Consider the following 25699-nt stretch of genomic DNA (forward strand, 5'->3'; position numbering starts at 1 on the left):
GGACCTTCAGTGCAGCAGGAGGTATTGTCACTGAGAAGAGAAGTCGCCTAGGTCAAAAAAGTCTTGATTACCTCACCTTTATTAAGATGAATGAGGGATGGATCCCGAAGGGACTGACATTGGGAGATACATTCAAGTAAAAAAGGCCTGATGAGATGAGCTGCCTTGGGCTAAAAATGGTCCACACGCTGCTGTATTTTATCTTCTAATGCCGGAAGACTTGCGTGATTTATACGCCTCCAACTAGGGTTCAAGCCGCAATGTTTTAGGGCACTTTCTGCCTGGGAAACAAACATCAATTTTTCTGGCCGCTGCTACAGCAGCGGCTGCAACAATGCCTAATTTTTCAGGCATGTGTACATGCCAAATTTTTCTGGCCTCTGGTGCTACACTGTGGCTTCAAAAACCACACCACTCATATCTGGTGGCACAGTAGATTGCACGCGCAGTGCCCCAAATTTGAAGTAGGAGGACCGACCAAGCATCTTTTTCCATCTCCCGGTTCCTAAAATCCATGCCATATACACGTCCCCTGATAGGGGACGTAACAGGGATTAAACTGATCAGAATAGTACTACTTAACACACCACTCATATCTGGTGGCACAGTAGATTGCACGCGCAGTGCCCCAAATTTGAAGTAGGAGGACCGACCAAGCATCTTTTTCCATCTCCCGGTTCCTAAAATCCATGCCATATACACGTCCCCTGGCACCGCAACTGCCTCTGGTAACCTTAACATGGGTCACAGCCGCATGTCTTGTAATTCTCTGTCTGGGACATTATCTATCTATCTATCAAATCTATCTATTTATCTATCAAATCTAGCTATCTATCTATCTATCTATCTATCTATCGTATCTATCAAATGTATATTGCATCTATTAATCTATCTATCAAATCTATCTATCTCGTGGCCGGACTGTTTTGTGACAGCCACTTGTGTTTCGGCCAAATGTCCGTCGGCCAAATGTTCATCGGCCAAATGTCCGTCGGCTAAAAGTCCGGCCACGATTGCACGAGCAGTGCCCCAAATTTGAAGTAGGAGGACCGACCAAGCATCTTTTTCCATCTCCCGGTTTCTAAAATCCATGCCATATACACATCCCCTGGTGCCGCAACTGCCTCTGATAACCTTACCATGGGTCCCAGACCGCACGTCTTGTAATTCTCTGTCTGGGAAATTATCTATCTATCAAATCTATCTATTTATCTATCAAATCTATCTATCTATCTATCCATCTATCTATCTATCTATCTATCTATCGTATCTATCAAATGTATATTCCATCTATTGATCTATCTGTCTAATCTATGTATCTATCTATCTATCAAATCTATCTATCTCGTGGCCGGACTGTTTTGTGACAGCCACTTGTGTTTCGGCCAAATGTCCGTTGGACAAATGTCGTCGGACAAATGTCCGTCGGCTAAAAGTCCGGCCACGATTGCACGCGCAGTGCCCCAAATTTGAAGTAGGAGGACCGACCAAGCATCTTTTTCCATCTCCCGGTTCCTAAAATCCATGCCATATACACGTCCCCCGATAGGGGGCGTAACAGGTATTAAACTGATCAGAATAGTACTACTTAACACACCACTCATATCTGGTGGCACAGTAGATTGCACACGCAGTGCCCCAAATTTGAAGTAGGAGGACCGACCAAGCATCTTTTTCCATCTCCCGGTTCCTAAAATCCATGCCATATACACGTCCCCTGGCGCCGCAACTGCCTCTGGGAACCTTACCATGGGTCCCAGACCGCACGTCTTGTAATTCTCTGTCTGGGAAATTATCTATCTATCAAATCTATCTATCTATCTATCTATCTATCGTATCTATCAAATGTATATTGCATCTATTGATCTATCTATCTAATCTATGTATCTATCTATCAAATCTATCTATCTCGTGGCCGGACTGTTTTGTGACAGCCACTTGTGTTTCGGCCAAATGTCCGTCGGCTAAAAGTACGGCCACGATTGCACACGCAGTGCCCCAAATTTGAAGTAGGAGGACCGACCAAGCATCTTTTTCCATCTCCCGGTTCCTAAAATCCATGCCATATACACGTCCCCCAATAAGGGGAGTAACAGGTATTAAACTGATCAGAATAGTACTACTTAACACACCACTCATATCTGGTGGCACAGTAGATTGCACGCGCAGTGCCCCAAATTTGTCTGTTGGACAAATGTCCGTCGGACAAATGTCCGTCGGCTAAAAGTCCGGCCACGATTCCACGCGCAGTGCCCCAAATTTGAAGTAGGAGGACCGACCAAGCATCTTTTTCCATCTCCCGGTTCCTAAAATCTATGCCATATACACGTCCCCCGATAGGGGGAGTAACAGGTATTAAACTGATCAGATTAGTACTACTTAACACACCACTCATATCTGGTGACACAGTAGATTGCACGCGCAGTGCCCCAAATTTGAAGTAGGAGGACCGACCAAGCATCTTTTTACATCTCCCGGTTCCTAAAATCCATGCCATATACACGTCCCCTGGCGCTGCAACTGCCTCTGGGAACCTTACCATGGGTCCCAGCCCGCACGTCTTATAATTCTCTGTCTGGGAAATTAGCTATCTATCAAATCTATCTATTTATCTATCAAATCTATCTATCTATCTATCTATCTATCTATCTATCTATCTATCGTATCTATCAAATGTATATTGCATCTATTGATCTATCTATCTAATCTATGTATCTATCTATCAAATCTATCTATCTCGTGACCGGACTGTTTTGTGACAGCCACTTGTGTTTCGGCTAAATGTCCATCGGACAAATGTCCATCGGCCAAATGTCCGTTGGCTAAAAGTCCGGCCACGATTGCACGCGTAGTGCCCCAAATTTGAAGTAGGAGGACCGACCAAGCATCTTTTTCCATCTCCCGGTTCCTAAAATCCATGCCATATACACGTCCCCCGATAGGGGGAGTAACAGGTATTAAACTGATCAGAATAGTACTACTTAACACACCACTCATATCTGGTGGCACAGTAGATTGCACGCGCAGTGCCCCAAATTTGAAGTAGGAGGAACGACCAAGCATCTTTTTCCATCTCCCGGTTCCTAAAATCCATGCCATTTACACGTCCCCTGGCGCCACAACTGCCTCTGGGAACCTTACCATGGGTCTCAGACCGCACGTCTTGTAATTCTCTGTCTGGGAAATAATCTATCTATCAAATCTATCTATTTATCTATTAAATCTATCTATCTATCTATCGTATCTATCAAATGTGTATTGCATCTCTTGATCTATCTATCTAATCTATATATCTATCAAATTTATCTATCTATCTCGTGGCCGGACTGTTTTGTGACAGCCACTTGTGTTTCGGCCAAATGTCCGTCGGACAAATGTCCGTTGGCTAAAAGTCCGGCCACGATTGCACGCGTAGTGCCCCAAATTTGAAGTAGGAGGACCGACCAAGCATCTTTTTCCATCTCCCGGTTCCTAAAATCCATGCCATATACACGTCCCCCGATAGGGGGAGTAACAGGTATTAAACTGATCAGAATAGTACTACTTAACACACCACTCATATCTGGTGGCACAGTAGATTGCACGCGCAGTGCCCTAAATTTGAAGTAGGAGGACCGACCAAGCATCTTTTTCCATCTCCCGGTTCCTAAAATCCATGCCATATACACGTCCCCTGGCGCCACAACTGCCTCTGGGAACCTTACCATGGGTCCCAGACCGCACGTCTTGTAATTCTCTGTCTGGGAAATTATCTATCTATCTATCAAATCTATCTATTTATCTTTCAAATCTATCTATCTATCTATCGTATCTAACAAATGTATATTGCATATATTGATCTATCTATCTAATCTATGTATCTATCTATCAAATCTATCTATCTCGTGGCCGGACTGTTTTGGCCAAATGTCCGTCGGCCAAATGTCCGTCTGCCAAATGTCCGTCGGCTAAAAGTCCGGCCACAATTGCACGCGCAGTGCCCCAAATTTTAAGTAGGAGGACCGACCAAGCATCTTTTTCCATCTCCCGGTTCCTAAAATCCATGCCATATACACGTCCCCTGGCGCCGCAACTGCCTCTGGGAACCTTACCATGGGTCCCAGCCCGCACGTCTTGTAATTCTTTGTCTGGGAAATTATCTATCTATCTATCTATCTATCTATCTATCAAATGTATATTGCATCTATTGATCTATCTATCTAATCTATGTATCTATCAAATCTATCTATCTCGTGGTTGTGCAAATGGACTGTTTGCGGTTGTTTGTGGTGCGTTTAACGGGGAGTTTAGTCTGTCACTGTGAAGCAGGCGTAACCCTTTCACTACCTGATCGATTCCACATCACACCTGATGTTTTAAAGCACGTTATTCCAAACAATTTAGGAATGTTAGGTGATTTATGCCCTTTATGGCTTAAAACCAGACTCTCCATCAACTATGTCATTTTCCGTGGGAGTTTTGCCATGGATCCCCCTCCGGCATGCCACAGTCCAGGTGTTTGTCCCCTTGAAACAACTTTTCCATCACTATTGTGGCCAGAAAGAGTGCCTGTGGGTTTTAAATTCGCCTGCCTATTGAAGTCATCGGCGGTTCACCCGGTTCGCCTGTTCACGAACAGTTGCGGATGTCAAGCTTGATAAAGGGGCAGGAGCCCCGAAACGTTGCTCTGTAATATAGGCACTGTTGCCATTTTTTGAGTGCCACCGGTGTGTTGCTTCATACTATAAAATTTGTTATTAACCCCTAATCTGCCGTCCCTAACATCGCCGCCACCTACCTACAATTATTAACCCCTAATCTGCCGCCCCCAACATCGCCGCTACTATATTAAATGTATTAACCCCTAAACCTAAGTTTAACCCTAACCCTAACATCCCCTAACTTAAATCTATTTTTAATAAATCTAAATAAAAATTCCTATCATTAACTAAATTATTCCTATTTAAAACTAAATACTTACCTGTAAAATAAACCCTAAGATAGCTACAATATAACTAATAGTTACATTGTAGCTATTTTAGGATTTATTTTTATTTTACAGGCAACTTTGTATTTATTTTTACTAGGCACAATAGTTATTAAATAGTTATTAACTATTTAATAACTACCTAGATAAAATAAATACAAATATACCTGTAAAATAAACCCTAACCTAAATTACAATTACACCTAACACTACTCTATAATTAAATTAATTACCTAAACTTCCTACAATTAAATACAATTAAATTAAATAAAATAAATTACGAAAAAAACCCACTAAATTACAGAAAATAAAAAAGAAATTACAAGATTTTAAACTAATTACACCTAATCTAATCCCCCTAATAAAATAAAAAAGCCCACAAAAATAATAAAATTCCCTACCCTACACTAAATTACAAATCTGAGGAAGCGTAATGTGAAACGCGCGTCAGGGGCACGAACACGGGGTTATTGAACCTCTAATTTTTAATTTGCTGACTCAGTCATAGCACTCTTGATACATCCATAATATCTATAGACAGTTAAAAGTAATCAGGTCTCCGCTATAGAAGAGACCTTTTGGTAGCTTAGTCCTTATTTACGATCTAACTTGGTGTTTGTTTGTAATGGGATATTTCTAAGCATTTCTGTGGTAACTCTCCTGCCGATAGTAGGGGTCAGATTTCTAAACTCATAAACTTACGTTATTAAAGCAGGCTAACTGCACAGCATTCAAACTAGCTTATAAAGCACTACTATGCGATGTGTTAAAATTGCGGCAAGGCTTGTTAGTTTGTAGTAAATAATATCGGTTTATGCTAATTTACTCCAATATACTCACCCCGAACATCAGGTCACACACAGCAAACTGCCATACTGTGGTTCAATAAGAGGCACTCACCATATTCTGTCTTTGAAATCAAGGCTTATACCTTATATCTATGGGGCCGATATACTGACCACTTACCATTACTAGCAATAGTATCGGAAATAATAACTATAGTGCAACTCTCACTTAGTTTAGGGTTTAAACACGTAGATATAGAAGACTGTGCAGGGATAGCTAATTAATGCACCAATACCCAGCACATCAGATTATATAGTGTTTTTGCCTATTTAACTTGGTGTAGACTTGCCTTTAAGGAGGACTAACTAATTTAGCAGTTATTTTTTCTTGCTGTCTATAGTTTATCATATACTAACAGGGTTCAATATTATAACACTATAAACAGTTAAGATTCCCTGTTAGTTATTATAATTTTAACATGTGAGTGCTATTTGATATACCAATAATATTACCTGAGTTCCAGCTAGTTTTAATTGTATGTGTGTGTGTGCATGTGTATGAGTCCAGTCGGACTTTTAAATATTTTTCACCAATAAAGTTATTTAGTACAAATGAGCATGATTGGATGATTTTGATCCTTATATTTACTTATTCTTTATTTGTCTGACCTTTACCTACAGTGGGTGCAGTTATTACACAATCCAGTAACCTGCAGTCTTTCTTTTTTTGTGTTGCAAATCTCCTTGCACACATATTTGTACATTTCTATGTATATTATTGCATAAGGTTCTGGGATTCTGGGACTACAAGTATTATAAAAAGTGATTTAGTCCTTGAATTTAAGAATTACAACCCACTTCCTTTCCCTCGCCATCCTCAGTTAAATTACAAATAGCCCTTAAAAGGGCCTTTTGCAGGGCATTGCCCCAAAGTAATCAGCTCTTTTTCCAGCCCTCAAAAGGGCTTTTTGCGGGGCATTGCCCCAAAGTAATCAGCTCTTTTACCAGTAAAACAAAATACAATACCCCCCCAACATTAAAACCCACCACCCACATACCCCTACTCTAAAACCCACCCAATCCCCACTTAAAAAAACCTAACACTAACCCCCTGAAGATCACCCTACTTTGAGCCGTCTTCACCCAGCCGGGCCGAAGGCTTCATCCAATCCGGCAAGAAGAGGTCCTCCAGAGGGTCCGAAGTCTTCATCCTATCCGGGCAGAAGAGGACATCCAGACCGGAAGAAATCTTCATCCAAGCGGCATCTTCTTTCTTCATCCTTCCGGAGCGGAGCGGCACCATCTTGAAGACCTCCGACGCAGAACATCCTCCTTGACCGACGACTAGACGAATGATGGTTCCTTTTAATGACGACATCCAAGATGGCGTCCCTCGAATTCCGATTGGCTGATAGGATTCTATCAGCCAATCGGAATTAAGGTAGGAAAAATCAGATTGGCTGATCCAATAAGCCAATCGGATTGACCTCACATTCTATTGGCTGATCGGAACAGCCAATAGAATGCGAGGTCAATCTGATTGGCTGATTGAATCAGCCAAACGGATTTTTCCTACCTTAATTCCGATTGGCTGATAGAATTCTATCAGCCAATCAGAATTCGAGGGACGCCATCTTGGATGACGTCATTTAAAGGAACCATCATTCGTCGTCTAGTCGAAGGTCAAGGAGGATGTTCCGCGTCGGAGGTCTTCAAGATGGTGCCGCCCCACTCCGGAAGGATGCAGAAAGAAGATGCCGCTTGGATGAAGATTTCTTCCGGTCTGGATGTCCTCTTCTGCCCGGATAGGATGAAGACTTCGGACCCTCTGGAGGACCTCTTCTTGCCGGATTGGATAAAGACTTCAGCCCAGCTGGGTGAAGACGGCTCAAGGTAGGGTGATCTTCAGGGGGTTAGTGTTAGTTTTTTTAAGGGGGGATTGGGTGGGTTTTAGAGTAGGGGTATGTGGGTGGTGGGTTTTAATGTTGGGGGGTATTGTATTTTTTTTTACAAGTAAAAGAGCTGATTACTTTGGGACAATGCCCCGCAAAAAGCCCTTTTAAGGGCTGGTAAAAGAGCTGATTACTTTGGGGCAATGCCCCGCAAAAGGCCCTTTTAAGGGCTATTTGTAATTTAGTGTAGGGTAGGGAATTTTATTATTTTGGGGGGCTTTTTTATTTTGTTAGGGGGATTAGATTAGTTGTAATTAGTTTAAAATTTTGTAATTTATTTTTTATTTTCTGTAATTTAATGTTTGTTTTTTTCGTAATTTAGTTTATTTAATTTAATTGTATTTAATTGTAGGTAGTTTAGGCAATTAATTTAATTATAGAGTAGTGTTAGGTGTAATTTTATTTAGATTTATTAAAAATAGATTTAAGTTAGGGGGGTGTTAGGGTTAGGGTTAGACTTAGGTTTAGGGGTTAATACATTTAATATAGTAGCGGCGACGTTGGGGGCGACAGATTAGGGGTTAATAATTGTAGGTAGGTGGTGGCAATGTTAGGGACAGCAGATTAGGGGTTAATAACAAATTTTATAGTGTTTGCGAGGCGGGAGTGCGGCGGTTTAGGGGTTAATACATTTATTATAGTGGCGGCCATGTTCGGTCGGCAGATTAGTGGTTAATAATTGTAGGTAGGTGGCGGCGGTGTCCGGAGCGGCAGATTAGGGGTTAATAATATAATGCAGGTGGCGAGGATGTCGGGGCGGCAGATTAGGGGTTAATAAGTGTAAGGTTAGGGGTGTTTAGACTCAAGGTTCATGTTAGGGTGTTAGGTGTAGACTTAGAAAGTATTTTCCCATAGGAAACAATGGGGCTGCGTTAGGAGCTGAACGCTGCTTTTTTGCAGGTGTTAGGTTTTTTTTCAGGCGTCTCAGCCCCATTGTTTCCTATGGGGCGATCGTGCACGAGCACGTTTTAGCCAGCTTACCGCTACCATAAGCAACGCTGGTATTACAGTGAGAAGTGACAATAAATTTGCTCAACGCTCACTTTTCTGAGGCTAACGCAGCCATTCAGAAAACTTGTAATACCAGCGTTGTTTAAAGTGAGCGCTGGAAAAAAAAGGCTCGTTAGCAATGCAAGTCTTTACCGACAAAACTAAAACTAATCTAGCAGTTAGGGTTTATTTTATAGGAAAGTATTTAGTTTTAAATAGGAATAATTTAGTTAATTGTAGTAATTTTATTTAGATTTATTTCAATTATATTTAAGTTAGGGGGTGTTAGGGTTAGGGTTAAACTTAGGTTTAGGGGTTAATAACTTTATTATAGTGGCGGTGATGTTGGGGGCGGCAGATTAGGGGTTAATAAATGTAGGCAGGTTGCGGCGACATTGGGGGTGGCAGAGTAGGGGTTAATAAATATAATGTAGGTGTCAGCGATGTTGGGGGTGGCAGATTAGGGGTTCATAAATATAATGTAGGTGGCAGCGGTGTCTGGTGCGGCAGATTAGGGGTTAATAATATAATGCAGGTGTCGGCGATGTCAGGGGCGTCAGATTAGGGGTTAATAAGTTTAAGATTAGGGGTGTTTAGACTCGGGGTTCATGTTAGGGTGTTAGGTGTAGACATAAATGTATTTTCCCCATAGGAATCATTTGGGCTGCGTTAGGAGCTTTTCGCTGCTTTTTTGCAGGTGTTAGGTTTTTTTTCAGCCGGCTCTCCCCCATTGATTCCTATGGGGATATCGTGCACGAGCACGTTCAGCCAGTTCACCTCTAACGTAAGCAGCGCTGGTATTGAGGTGAGATGTGGAGCAAAATTTTGCTCTTCGCTCACTTTTTTGCGGCTAACGCCGGGTTTGTAAAGACCCGTAATACCAGCGCTGTCTGTAAGTGAGCGGTGAGCATAAACTGCTCGTTAGCACCGCACCCTGAGTTAATGTAAAACTCGTAATCTAGGTGTATATCTTTTAATTGTATATTTAATATAGTCACTATTTCCTGATATTAATAAACCTGTCTGGTCACATATATGTCCCATCTAATATAATCTAGCATGCATTCATAGATACCAAATATGAGTTTACTTCAATCCTATAATATTTTAGAAAATGCCTTTAAAGTTGCATTTTTATGAGGGACTAGTAGTATCAATCAATAAGATATATGTCTATCTGACTTATTCCGTATATCAGCTCATTTGATATACTGGTACATATTTCATTTCCTAGTCACATCATATATCATAGCTATACATGAGTATTATAGTTATTTATTAATACATGTTTCAACATTGCCCAAGACATGGGCTCAAAATCTATGATGCATCTATATGTCAACTCATGTCATCTTATTTATAACCCTCATCTTCACATCAGTTCTTCCCTGTAATGTTCATTAGACCTCTGGAAAACAAAGAAAAAATATTTATCTTGAAATAAACTGGTTAAACATTTTTAATTGACTACATAGCTACTTATTAAATTCAGCAAATACTTATCTAATATGTTATTGTCAGGCATCTCTTCTCAGATCCACAAATATACATTTTTATACAATACTGAGGTATATATCTTAACTTAAAATTATACATAAGTTGTACTTTAAAATTAATTTCAACTTACAATGCAACATGTGTTTCTGCTAGCCAGCATGATGTGTATCTGAGGTTCAGGGTCAATTAACAGGCCTGTGCTAATTACTATATTTTCAGAATTTTGTTTGCATATCTGACTTATGTAGAAAATCTTGTCTCCAACACCCCAGGATGGATCCTGACTTGGGTAATTGCCAGCCCATGTTTACACTTCCTGTGAGCTTCAAAGGACTAATTAGTGATCTATCTTCACTAATTGATCAATTGTATCATCTCCTTTGTTCTCAAATTGTCTTAAGCAGTGAGGGGGCAGGGGCTATAGTGAGTCCAAGTCATATCAATTTAGATATTAGCTAAAAATGAAATATTAGATAATGTGACACATCTGTAGTTTATTTAATGTTATTTCACATGTACCCTGACAGATGGAAGAAAGAGTTAGTAGTTAACAGTAAGTCATTAATGAAGGGGTGATAGAATACAGTTTAACCCCATAGCCTGGCCAATGTATATCTATCTATTATCTATCTTTTCTTTCTTTATTTCTATTATCTATCTATAATCTATCTAATCTATCTATCTATCTATCTATCTATTATATATCTATTATATATATATCTATCTATAATCTGTGAAATCTATCTATCTATATCTATCTATCTATCATCTATTTATCTATCTATCTATCTATCTAATCTATCACTAATGCCTCTATATATCTGAATCTTAGAACCATATTTCTCCAGTTAATAATCTAGCTGTCCTTGTAAAAACTAAAATAAATACACCAGTGGATTATCTTTGCTTTTTTATGTGCCTATTACTTATTTTATTTTGTGGTTTTAGCATTTTTTTCTTTTAAATATGGTTTTTATCAGTTAAACAATAAGTACAAAAAAATAAACAGAATAATTAAATCATAGACAATTTTTTAAACTAACAAAAAACACTGGTTCATAAAGACAACTTCCATAGAACATATAATAACCTGTCTATACTCCAGATTACAAAAGCACCTATATATAGGTTGTAAATCATATCGCTATGTTCTTGCACCATTGGCCCCTATTTATGAAAGGTCTTGCGGACCTGATCCGACACTGCGGATCAGGTCCGCCAGACCTTGCTGAATACGGCGAGCAATACACTCTCCGTATTCAGCATTGCACCATCAGCTCACAAGAGCTGCTGGTGCAAGCCGCCCCCTGCAGACTCGCGGCCAATCGGCCGCCAGCAGGGAGGTGTCAATTCCTGTTCGCCTGCTCAGAGCAGACGGACAGCGTTATGGAGCAGCGGTCTTTTGACCGCTGCTTCATAACTGCTGTTTCTGGTGAGTCTGTAGACTTGCCAGAAACACGGGCCCATCAGCTCCATACAGAGCTTGTTAAATGGGCCCATTTACCTGCAAACAGAAATCATCCTGGTAGAGGAAAAAATATTTATGCTTTTAAATAATGTCTAAATGTAATATTTTTTTTGTACATAAATAGATATTTATTATCCTTTTTTAAACATACTTTTATCCCTATGTATGCTGCATAAGAGCCAGATTACAATTTTGCGGCCAGGCAATAAGGGGTTTATCACGGGTGTTTGTGCTTGTCGGGCTTACCACTCGTATTATGAGTTGAAAGTAAATGTGATCGCAACTCATAATACGAGCGCAACCCGACGAGCTCTAAAATCTTAATTCTAGCGTAATTAACGCTCAAGTGCAAGAGTTAATTTGCGCTCCACTCATAATCTAGCCCTAAATATGTATTTTAAAGCTTACAATTTTCCTAAAACAGCAGATAATAATAATATCATTATCATTTTTATTATTATTCAGTAAATATTTAACATCTCTGTTTTCTAGAGCATGTGATTCACCTGCATCTTGAAAGACGTGAAATTGTTACCTTCTGTCAACTCATCGAGTTCCTTAATCAAAGCAATTGTCTCATTAACCACTAACACCTCCGAAAGAACAACATCATAATGGCCCCGAAATTTAGATCCCACAAATCTCTTAAGTGCATTGGAAGAGAACTAACAGAAAGTTTTCATGAAATAGCACAATTAGTAAGAAATGCTGTGTATCTATTGTTTCTTATCATTCACTTGCTGTTTAAAATGCTCATGTTCATAGCTGTTTCATTTTTATTAATATGCAATGCACTTTGGGATAGATTTATTACAGTGTTCTTTGAATTACTGACCATTTCTAACTCTTTGTGTAATTTAATTTTGACTGTGTTGAAGTTTGGTTTATCCACATGCAATATTGTTTGGCTTTTACTCCAAAGTGTGAAAATTATGGTTAAAGATGGGTATTTCCAAGAATACATCTTTTGAACAATCTAAAGTTTTTTTTCTTTCTTTCCAATATCACCAAGAGGATAGCAAAAAAGAAGAAATGAAAAACAATAAAAAGAAAAAAATTAAATGATCCAAACCTTTTGAAACTGATGCTATCCCAAGATAAATGCTTATATCTGTACACATGTTTAAGAACCTTATGTTTAAAACCTTTCCTCTCATGTAAGATTATTTAAAATGATCCTCCAGCACTGCAAGATCCTTAGTGAAAATTTCAAAAGGCAGATTTTGCTATATTCCTCCAAGGGGCATTGAATTCTGTATGTGAAGGAGAGACAAACCCAGTGCAATATAGCACTGCATGACTATATAAAAGAAGTCTGCTGCATTCACACTGCATTTGCACTTTTTATCACTTCAGATTAACTTTTTATCACATTTAAACCTTGCACTTTTTATTTTGTATTATATTTTGTATACAGCAGTGCATTTAGGATTGTGTTTTTACACATTATGATTATGCCATCACAGTTTCTGTGTAACTTAAACAAATTAAGATCATACTTTGTATATTTATGTGTAACTTATACAAATAGATTTTCACTTTGCATTTCTTCTATTTAAATTAAAACTGAAAAACTGTCAGCTTCAAATTCCCAAAGAACTTCATTACTTTTTATGGGCTAGATAATCAAACATCCTCTAGTTTGGATAGAGATTATAGTGCAGACTAAACATGTGCGCAGCAGAAAAATTTGCCAGATTGAGTATATAGCACAAATAAGACTATTTTAGAACAATCATCAGCTTAATTTTATATACAATAAACAATTCCTGTGTGTCCAGTACTGTGGATTTCTTACTGCAATCATTCATATGTTTATGAAGGGAACTTAATTTCCACTACGTAGAAGACTTATGAGATCTAATCTTTTTGATTTTCTGTGTTGGATATGTTTATTAGATTTAATGACACCGGTGTCTATAAAGACTGTGGCTACTGATTGTTTGTATACATTTTAAATATATTGATGTGACTTTTCACTGTTTTCTTTCCATATCAAGTTTATATAAATTGCTTTTTTAGCACTAATTCTGTTTTGTAGTTTTTTTTTTTTATTTTGGATACTTTTATTCCCTTGTCTGCAATTGTTGTCAAATAAATGTTTTAGCCCCCTTGTGGTATTGTAAAGCTTCCTCCTTGTATGTTATCGCACAAGTAATTAGAAGGTATATAATTTAGTTACCAGAACTATATGTGGACAGTTTGCTTAAAGGGATATTAAACTCACAAATGTTTTCTTCATAAAACATGTAAAGAAGCAATAAATACTGTATAATTGCACAATCAACAAATGCATAATAAAAGACAATGCAATAGCACTTACTCTGAATTGCAAATGAGCAGTGGATTTTTTTTGACACATTTTAAAGTTGCTAACAATTTTCACTGCACTCTGTATCAGGTGATAGTCAACAGCTGATCAAAAATGTATATATGTATGTACTAGGAACTCTTGCACATGCTCAGTAGAGTGTGCATTTAAAATTATTGTGCACATTTTGATTATATAGGCCCGTATTACAAGTTGCGCACTAATGCTAGCATGGGATGTAATAAGCAGTACTACTAAAATTAGAGCAAAACAGACTTCCGGTGGGCGGGGTGACTGGAGAGCAGCAACGGTTCGGAGCTCTGTAACTTGATTCAGCTATTCATATTAAAGTCTGCTTTCCCGGTCGCCCCCGGGATCCTTTCTTGCCAGACAGACGGGAGGAGTATCCGTCGCAAGATCATGACTGAAATTACCATGCAGGACCTTCCATCCGCCCCTGGTCCATGGAGGGCAAGTGATAGAGGCGCAAAAACATGCCATCTTGGTCAGGGACCCGGGCAAGCCCCATCATAGCCCGTACCTCGGCTGAGACTGCAACACTGCACATTGGTGCACCTAGGTGAGAGGAGTGGACATCCTCCTGTTAAGGGGAGTCACTGGCACTACTTACAGCCACCACACCTAAGGGGATAAGACCCACAGAAGTAAAGCCAACGCCACGTTGGAACATAGCCTCACAACACAGACCTAGCCTGTATAAATAGCCACACAGACAGCATCTGGGCAATGAGTGGTGCTTGTTTGAGGTGTCAAGAGGGGGTCAGAAAGATCCTAACAACCATGTTACAGAGCGAGTCCTTTCCATCCTTAGTGGGCATAGGTTGTGGTAAAAAACAAACTTATTTCCATTTACATGTAACTGAGATAAGGGATATTTCTCTTGAGTAATGACCCACCTACCTTCAGACAGCTACATTTGGCCTACCCACAACATAATTAGGCCATTCAATGTCTCACTTTGCCTGTCTATTTGAGCTTGTGCTGGGACTGTGCCTAATCAACAGGCTCCTCAATTTTCTGTTATCATAATACCTACTGTCTGTTGTGGTTAGTCGGCAGCTTGATTTGGCTTGATTTGGGATTGCACTATATTACTTTACATGCTAAATTACTTTATCAAGGGAAGAACTTTACAGCTCACATTCTCTACTTAGTCAAGTTTCATTACCCTGCCTGATTTCTCTCCATGCTCAAACTGCGATTGCTCCCACTGCAGGCCACTATTGTTTTTTCATACAGGCTGATAGCACCACCTAGTGATCGAATTGTAACAAAAGCCCAGTCGGTATACAGTGGTGTATTGCACTAATATAACTCATCAAGTTGTAGCCTATTCTCAGGTTGTTACTGTTTCCCGCTACTTACTGTTTATATAATGTATGCTAACTTTTATCTGCAGATTTTGCTCTTATTCATATCTTTTTTTATAAAGGGATTTTTTTTTACTCAAAGCATAACAAACTGCTATATTGTCTCAGGAAAGACCAGAGTTGGTTTGTTAATCCATACAGAGTCTGTATATTCCACTTTGTAATTCACCAAGTTATGTTTTTTCTCAGGTGACTACTGGTTTTTATCATCCATTGTTCTGCTGCTATTGTTATGGTGCTTGGGGAGTGCAGCCCTCTGTCTCTTACTATTTTTGCAGATACCACTTAATTTTTTGTTTAAGTATCACATCTGTGCCTGCTGTGAGATGGTGTTGTGCTCCCTTTGTTTTCATATTCCTTGTCTATTTTTTAACCCACATGTAAGACAACCCTCTCTGTCAGCTGTAAACAAAATATCTGCTGAGGAACACAAAAAATTGAAATCTCATTGGGTGGGCCAATTATTATACTCTCCTACTGAGGGCAGAAAAAGAGGGGTAGCTATTTTGGTAAGAAAGGGCCTTTCGATATCCTTTTCCCAAATGGAGATAGATCAGAAAGGCAGATACATCTTAGCACTCCTACAAATAGATAATTTCACTTACACCTTATGTAATGTTTATGGCCCTAATGAGTTTTGTCCAACTTTCTGGGCGACCCTGTTAGCAATACTGGCCACTTACACTTCCCCCATAGTCATAAGAGGAGACTTTAACTTGGCACAGGCTCTCCCACTAGATAGTTTTAAAGATCCGACAATATCCCACACCTCAAAACAACACATAGCAAGATATAAAAGAGAGGTATCCCTGATAAACACCTTCAAAAACACCTTGGGTCTGGTCTGGTGTGGAGGGCGCAAAATCCGGTGGGTAATGATTACACTTGCTTATCCAAATCACATAACACATTGTCAAGCATCGATTACTTCCTCACCTCCTCTAGGATAACACCCCAGATTCATTGAACAACTATAGAGCAGATAACAATTTCGGACCATGCTCCAATCCATTTCATACTTCAGTCAATACCTATTAAACCCCCAGAAAAGACATGGAGATTTCCATCCTATCTATACAGCAACATAAACTTTTGTCAGCATCTCAAGACTTCCTGGACACATTATGCATCAGATAATGATCAACATAAACATGACTCAAACCTGTTTTGGCATGCCTCTAAGACTTATAACATCCTTCACAGCACACTATAATAAAGATGTTAAGAGAGTGGATGATGTATTTCTTGCAAACCTCACTGCAGCTTACAATGATTATCTCTCAGACCCCACTTTCATATCCAAACAAAATTATTACAACCTCAAGCTTACCAGAGATACATTCCTAGACGAAAAGGATAATAAACTCAACATACATAGACAGGGACGTTACTTTAGACACGGAAATAAGTTGGGCAAATTATTGGCAAATTTAGTCAAAATGTATACTCCTAAATCGTATATAATGGCCATCAACTCTCAATCTCATTTGACATCCGACACTAAGGAAATTATGTCAGAGTTCGTCAGATATTTCACCTCCCTATACACTAGTCAAAAGATTAACAGTTTCTGGATCTCACTATGCCTCCCCACACTATCAGATGAACAAAAAACACTTCTCAATGCATGTATTCACCCTCAAGAAGTAATTAAAGCCACCCGTAGAGCCAAGTTAGGGAAGGCCGCAGGCCCAGATGGATTACCTGCAGAATATTATGCAGGTAACGACATAGCTCCTACCTTGTCTGCTTTATACAATGCCTACCTAGAAGGAACATCTCAGATAGATAGACAACAGATTCACAGAAGCAAACATCTGCCTCATACTTAAGCCAGATAGGGAACCTACTTTAACTTCCTCTTAAAAACTATTAACTAAAATTTTGGCTGACAGGTTAGCACAGGTTTTGCCTTCAATTGTACACATTGACTAAACGGGATTTGTTAAGGGACAATCTTCAGTAATTAATATTCGGAAAACACTTGCGATTACATCACACTACTGGTATAACTCCTACTTCTCAAATCCTACTGAGTTACAAGATGCATGCTTTTTAGTACTGCATGCGGAAAAGGCATTTGATAGGATAGAGTGGGACAACTTACACACATCACTAGCAAAATTTGTCTTTTCTGGTCATTTTATGGGTTTCATTCAAAGGCTATATAGCGCTCCTAAAGCATCATTAGTAATTAACGGTGGGCTTTCTCCCTCATTTGAACTGCAGAGGGGCACGAGACAGGGATGCCCCCTTTCTCCCTTGCTATGATCCGATCATTGCCATGTCGCTGTGGCTCCCGGATCTCTCTCTGTATCACTGCATCATGTTGCCTAGCAATGGGATGCGGCCTTCCTGTGTTACGCCCCCACATGTCACCGGCCTTTAAATCTTCGGTAGGACTTTCCTCTGGTGCCCGTTTCCTCTGGTGCCTGACCACTCTGCTGCCTCATTCTTAAACCTGATTAAAGGGATATTGACTATTGCTTTGCCTAACCACTCTGCTGCCACATCCTTAAACCTGCTTAAAGGGACATTGATCATTGCTTTTCCTGACCTCTCTGCTGCCTTATCCTTAAACCTGCTTAAAGGGACATTGACCATTGCTTTGCCTGACCACTCTGCTGTCTCATCCTTAAACCTGCTTAAAGGGACAATGATCATTGCTTTGCCTGGCCACTCTAACAGATCATCCCCTGCCTGCTTTAAAGTGATACTGACCTATGCTTTGCCTGACCACTCTAACTGATCATCCTCTGTATGCTCAAATGTGATACTGACCTCTGCTTTGCTTGACTTCTCTAATGGATCATACCCATTACACTAGCCATAACCCTAACTCTGCTCTGAACCATAACTTTTGCCCTTTACCTAAACCTAGCTTAAATCTTAAATCTAACTGTAACCTTAAACCTAGCGCTACACCTACATAAAATTATAGCCTAAACCCTTACCATAATCCTAACCATTACCATAATATTATCCATAACCTTAGCTATAATCATGACACTAGTATAAACCACAACCCTAGCCTTCACTTTAACTAGCCTAAACTTAACCTTAAATCCAATAACCATAACTCTGCCACTACCCCTATATATAAACCTAGCCTTAACCCGAACCAATGTTTTTTAGCCCTGACCCTAACCATTATCATGGGTTTAACCTTAGCTCACCATAATCCTAGTCCTAACCTTAAGCCTAGCTCTAACTTTATCAAAATGTTGCCAGATAGTGGATTGAGATTGTCAACTGAGATAGTTTAAGCTATTTACCCATTACTCTCCCTTAGCGCCAACGCATCCTAACCTCTCTAAAATAAATAAATTAAAAAAAATCGCAAATCTACACATCTTTAATCTAAAAAATTACAAGTAACACAACAATTACATCCAACAACTACTAGCAAATAAAAAACCCTAATAGAATCTGACAACACAACAAACAACCAACAACAACAAAGACTCACAAAACCAAACAACAACAACACAGAAATACAGCAATAAACAACAATAGTCAAAACTAACACCTACAAAATAAAGAAATCCTAAAACTATCTAACACTACAACAAAGCACAACTAAAATTAAGCATACTACCAAAAAACAACAAAACACATTAAACATTTAAATGCATTTATAAACACAAATAGCACGCACAATAACCAACAATTATTTTATACTCACAATCCTGACGTCTTAATCATATCAAAATCAATTGGATCCTGGCAATGACGAAAAGCCAAAAAAACTTAACAAAAAGCACCCCCCCCCCCAAAAAAAAAGTCCATTGCTCCACTCCTTTTCTTCATCAGATGTAAATCCAATTGATCCAGGAGACGAAAACCATCAAAAACCAAAAATAAAATGTTGGCCCACAAATTTTTTTTACAAAACAAATCCAAGGGGAAAAAAAAGGCTCCTCTTCTTTTCTTCATCAGATGTAAATCCAAGAGGTCCTCGGGGGTGTCAGCAGTGGTCTTTCAGGTCAGCAGCAATAGGATTTTCTATTGGCCACCATAGAGGAGCTGTTGCTGGTGTGGACCACTGCTGTTGCTGCTGACCTAGATGACCACTGCGGGCACCACTGAAGACGTGGATTACTAATGACCCTTCCTGGATATTTTTTTAACTTTTATTTATTTATGTTTTTTTCATCGCCAGTAACGGTTGGCCACCTACCATAGCAAAAGCACTGATATATTCAGCGCTACGATAACTGCAGCTCCTCCTGATATAAATATTTGGTCCATAATTGATACAATTGAATATTACTCAGATACGCGACTCCATATAGTGGAAAGCCACTGAAATTGTACACAATATTTTCTGTCAAGGCAGCATTCCAATTATTAAACCTAGGAGTTCAAGTAATTTAAAATGACGTATGTGTGTGTGGTGCCTGTTTGGAATTTTTTTAATAAACTTAGTATAAATGAATAAACACAGAATTGCACCTGTGAATATTAAAATAAGAAGCACAGCAATCTTTATTGACACATTTATCTATATGTGCTTATTAGTGTAGAGATCCCTGCTTGTACACAAACTCTTACCTTGTTGCCTTTGAGACTCCCACCTGTGGCTAGATCAGAGGAAAGAGGGAAAGGTGAGCAATTACCAATGGTTTCTCTTCTTGGCTTACTGACTTCCGTTTCACAATGTGACTTGGAGACTCTTGGATCACCTGCAGAAATGTGTAGGTTGACTTTTTCATCCCAGCGATTTTCTAGCAGGACCAAGGGATTTTGCTTCTGTGAGAGCTACTGGGATCCTGGAAGTGTACTAGTAATACTTTGTGAAGTCACACCCGGGTGTGCAGCTAGCTCCCATTTGCACGGCATAGGTGCCCAGGAGATACTGTTGAGGACCTGCCTGGGGTTGTCTGTCCTTCATATTTTTAAACTGGTGGATACACTATACTGGAGAATGGGTGTGGGCTAGCTGCACATCTGTCTGATGGGATTTGGGAGAAATGTGTCACTGCTCATTCAGTCCCTGCAAGTTTAGACGCCTATAATTTTGTACTCTTCAGGCAAGATGAACTGGACTTTCACATTGTAATATGTTGGAGTCTTAGATCTGGTACTGATATATACGTCATGACAGTGTCCTACTGTTGCTCCTAGTTTTCTATTTTTTCACGACAGTGGAGAATTATTATGCATATGATAATCTTTATTGCATATGATAATCTATACTGATAATAAATTAAACAAGTATATAGACATTGCATAAGACGTACAAATGTGCTTAGGACTACATGGCATATGTCAAATATATTTGTGTTTAGTACTGTCTGGGAGATATTCATTGGAGCAGATAATTATTTTGCCTTTTTTTTCATCTCTTTCTTAGGGCCCAGATATTCAAAACAGCGACAGACCAATGAGAAACTTGGGTTCTCTAGGCTCATATATTAAAATAAAAGGGGGCTGACCCTCGAAGTGCCAACGAGTGGCGATGTGTCTCCCCAAGGATATAGGGATTGCGGCTTCTGTAAAACTCCACTAACATCACCACTTGTCGGCACTAACAGCGGGAGGTGGGGGGTTGGGGGGGCTGTATTTGAAGTGTTCCTACACAGCACGGATTCACTGAAACAAAAAACACTTTCTGTTTAGGAACACTTCCAATAATACATACCTAACCTAGCTGTAACTAAACATTCACTACCTGTGACACTGGGAAATCTCACCACTGAAAAGGTGATACAAATATGTCTGAAACCCTGTACCTAACCTGCAGGGCTGCCTTGGAATATATCTCACTACTAGAAATGTATCACAATTAAAATGCAGGTTACTCCCCTGCTAACTCCCACAGGACACCTACATCTACGTCATGTCTTTGCTATACGTGACTATTAAAGATAAAAAAAACTGCCTGTTATAACTATAGGAGCTATGTCAATAAATTTATATACAATATTTAAATGATATGCATTTTCTTGTTTAATAAAATTATGTTATAAAAGACAGTGGCAAATTTATCATTTTCTGCTACTGACTTTGATAAAACAATTATATATTTATGTTTAAAATAATAAAGCGAACACGTAAAAAAAAAGTTTAAAATCTATGCAATAATTAAAATAATATGCATTATACAAGAAAATGCATATCATTTAAACATTGTATATAAATGTAATGCTACTCTTAACTATTAACCCCTTATGCACTCTCACCCCCAGCATAACCTAACTCTACACTATTAACCCCTACTCTGCCATTACTTAATAACCTAACCACCCCCTAACCTATTAACCCCTATATTGCCAATACCCCACTGCAAGAAACCCCCTAACCTATTAACCCCTAAACTGCTAATACCTCCATATCAAACTACGCCTACACTACTTAACCCCATAACAGCTAAACGCCCGAGACCCCTAACCTAACACCTCCTAAATTACACAAAATAAAAAATAAAATTACAAAAAACAAAAAATAAATAAAACACAACAAAAATAAAAACAAACAAACAGTAATGCCTACCCTAAAACTAAAGTCCCCACACCAAAAAAAAAACCCTATACTAACACCTACTCTAAAAAAATGCCCTGAAAATTGCATTTTGTACGGCATTGCCCAAAGGGATTTAGCTCTTTAATTTAGTTAAAAAAAATCTCATTCTAAAACCAAAGTAACCCCCAATAAAAAGCCTATATTAAAACTAATAAGGGCATTTGGTACGGCAGTGCCCTAACGTGAACATAGCTCTTTCACTTTTAAACAATAAATTCCTATTCTAAATAAAAACTGTCCTTAAAAAAAACCTATTGTAAAAAAAGATTGCCCTGATAAGGGCATTTGATTGGGCCGCTAGCAGGGGGTGTTAATCATCCCGATAGTATCAGATGATTGCAGTCTGTGGCGGACAAGTTAAGGAGCAGCAGTCTTCTTAAGTTTCAGGCGGACTTGAAACTTTGGGGTTAAAGCTTGTTAAATCTACCCCTAGCCTAAAAAAATAAGGTAAAAAACCCTGTAGCCTAACAAAAGTTGCTCTGAGAAGGGCATTGTATCCTATTCCCTTTAGGACCTTTCAAACACACTCCTGAGTGAGTAACCAACCACTCCTCTATTTAACTACTACGCTCACGCTACCAGGTGCTTTGTTATTTTGTTCTCTAGCAATGGACACGGCCAGATAGTGTTCTCATCTGAGCAGCACTATTCTACTTCATTTTGGATTGATAAATTCTCATTCTACACTTAATGGGATCACGGTCCCTGAATAACCTCAATCAGCTTTGACAAGATTATTTCCTTTCCTATGTGATTCAGTAATCCATATTTGCACACATAGATTTTCTTCACCAGACTGTCTTGAAGATCGGACTTACTCAAGCATACTAAGCATACTACACTTCAACGGAGCTGCTTGTAACAAATACCAGGACTGGTAAATCTCTCTGTAACATGGAGTTCTGACACGCCTTCCTCCTACGTCATCTCAAGTGTGCGTACGGAACAGAGTACAGCCCTACCATTGGTAGTTTAGTAATCTGCTGCAACATTATCCTGAGGTCTTAGCTAAGACCGTACAGCCTCTTATCCTAAGCAAAGGGGTGCCAAGCAGAGCTGCAACTTCCTTAAGGTAAAATACTCGTAGCTCATATAAACAGTCTGGTATAAGTAGAATCTGCCAAACTTGCTCACATCAAGTTGTTACAATTATACTTGGGCATGTATTTATCAAGCCGTCCACCGCAAATACGCTGGAATTCCGCAGCGTATTTGTGGCAAGCCTGATTCGCCTTAGTTATCAAACCCTACAGGCAAAAGTAGAATTTAGTGACGTAACATACTATCCGTCGGACTCAGTCTGACACAGATCGATGCTTACATCACTGCAGATGTTCTGAATGCAAGTTCGGCACAATCTGACTACTTTTGGAAGTTATCAAATTCATACCAGGTATGCTCAGCACTATTCCGGCCCAGCGTACCTGGTTTTCAATCCACCGCCCTGGAGGCGGCGGATGCCATAGGAATCAATGGGAGTCGGAAAGCAGCGAGAGCTTATGTTCTAAACACCCCTAATCTGCCCCCCCTACATCGCAGCCACATACATTATACTTATTAACCCCTAATCTGCCGCCCGACACCGCCGTCACCTAAATAAAACTTATTAACCCCTATCCCGCTGCTCCCGGACCCCGCCGCAACTAAATAAACTTATTAACCCCTAAACCGCCGCTCCCGGACCCCGCCGCAACTAAATAAACTTATTAACCCCTAAACCGCCGCTCCCGGAGCCCACCGCCACATACATTATACTTATTAACCCTTAATCTTCCACCCCCTAAGCCGCCGCCACTATATTAAATTTATTAATCCCTAAACCTAAGTCTAACCCTAACCCTAACACCCCCTAACTTAAATATAATTTAAATAAATCAAAATAAATTATTCCTATTTAAAACTAAATACTTACCTATAAAATAAACCCTAAGATAGCTACAATATTAACTATTTAATAACTTCCTAGTTAAAATAAATACAAATATACCTGTAAAATAAAACCTAACCTAAGTTACAATTACACCTAACACTACACTATAATTAGATAAATTAAGTAAACTAAATACAATTAAAAACAATTATCTAAAGTACAAAAACCGCCCACTAAATTACAGAAAATAATAAAATAATTACAAGTTTTTTAAACTAATTACACCTAATCTAATCCCCCTAATAAAAAAAATAATAAAAATCCCTACCCTATACTAAATTACTAATAGCCCTTAAAAGGGCCTTTTGCGAGGCATTGCCCCAAAGTAATCAGCTCTTTTACCTGAAAAAAAAAAGTACAATAACCCCCCAACATTAAAACCCACCACCCAAACACCCAACCCTACTCTAAAACCCACCCAATCCCCCCTTAAAAAATCCTAACACTAACCCCTTGAAGATCATCCTACCTTGAGACATCTTCACCCAACCGGGCCAAAGTCCTCCACGAAGCCGGCAGAAGTGGTCCTCCAGACGGGCAGAAGTCTTCATCCAAGCCGGGCAGAAGAGGTCCTCCAGACGGGCAGAAGTCTTCATCCAGGCGACATCTTCTATCTTCATCCATCCGGCGTGGAGCGGGTCCATCTTCAAGACATCTGACGTGGAGCATCCTCTTCCAACGATATACAACGACTGAATGACGGTTCCTTTAAATGACGTCATCCAAGATGGCTTCCCTTGAATTCCGATTGGTTGATAGAATTCTATCAGCCAATCGGAATTAAGGTAGGAAAAATCCTATTGGCTGATGCAATCAGCCAATAGGATTGAGGTTCAATCCTATTGGCTGATTGGCTGTAAAAATGCTGAAGAGCAGTGAGATTGATGACTGTTAGTTAACAACAGTCCACTGCTCATCGCACCGTACTTGGTGTGCGGCTTTTTGACAGCTTTTTTGGTAACTTTGGAGAACGTATTTAGGTCCGTGGCCGCGATGTTAGGCGATCTTAGGCGAGAGTATTGGTGCTATCGAATGCAAGAAAGTCGACAGCTTGATAAGTAGATGCCATTGTGTCATTTGTGTTACAAAGTATCTTTTTTTACTCACGCAGAGAGAGATCTTTTGTTTTAGACTGATCTATTGCAAAGTGATACAAAACATATTTTCCTGCAGTTGTGGTCCCCAAGCTTCACTGAATCTATGTTCAGGCCTGAGAGGCATTTAGAAGGAAATTGCCCTTACGAGATTAAGCTCTTTTGCATAAAAAAAAAAAAAAAATTCTAAATAATAAACAGTAGCTTATAGGGCCTATCTTATAGGGCTGACTTTCTTCACTACAAATCCATCTTGAACTCTTATTATTCTGCACTTAACCTCTCTAAGCAGGATTAGTTCTTTACTGTTATCTCTACTCTTTCTCCAAACCTAAAATATCCATTCTCCACTTTCAATGCCCTTCTCAACCCACCCTCACCTCCTACTTCTCTCTCTGCTCAAGATTTTGCCAGCCACTTCAACAACAAAATTGTTTTCATCAAAAACAAAATCATCTCTCAACATACTACTGGTTTCCAACCCCCTCAATAGCTTGAAATCATCTAAAACCCATAAACCCACAAATTCTGCTCTTTTTCCCCTGTTACGGAAGAAGAAGTTTCTTCCCTTATATCGTGCTCTCACCTCACTATCTGTCCCCTTGATACTATCTCCTCACAACTACTCCCCTCCCTCTCTCCTACCCTTACCCATATTCTCACACATATTTTCAACCTCTCTCTCAGCACCGGTATATTCCTCCATCTCTTAAACACGAGCTAGTCACAACTATCAAAAAAAACTTTTCTCGATCCAAGGTCCCCATCTAACTACTGCCCTATTTTCCTA

At 39.4% G+C, this 25699-nt stretch overlaps 1 long non-coding RNA gene across 1 annotated transcript in view; it reads left to right on the forward strand.

Annotated features, from left to right (window-relative positions):
- LOC128664179 (uncharacterized) overlaps nt 1-12689 on the forward strand; it is a 51735-nt gene extending 39046 nt beyond the window's left edge. The window contains exon 3 of the long non-coding RNA XR_008402927.1: nt 12151-12689. This is a non-coding gene — a long non-coding RNA (uncharacterized LOC128664179). The remainder of the gene's footprint in view (nt 1-12150) is intronic.
- The last annotated feature ends 13010 nt before the right edge of the window (nt 12690-25699 follow it).

The sequence above is a fragment of the Bombina bombina genome, chromosome 6 (assembly GCF_027579735.1).
Source record: "Bombina bombina isolate aBomBom1 chromosome 6, aBomBom1.pri, whole genome shotgun sequence".
Taxonomy (NCBI): domain Eukaryota; kingdom Metazoa; phylum Chordata; class Amphibia; order Anura; family Bombinatoridae; genus Bombina; species Bombina bombina.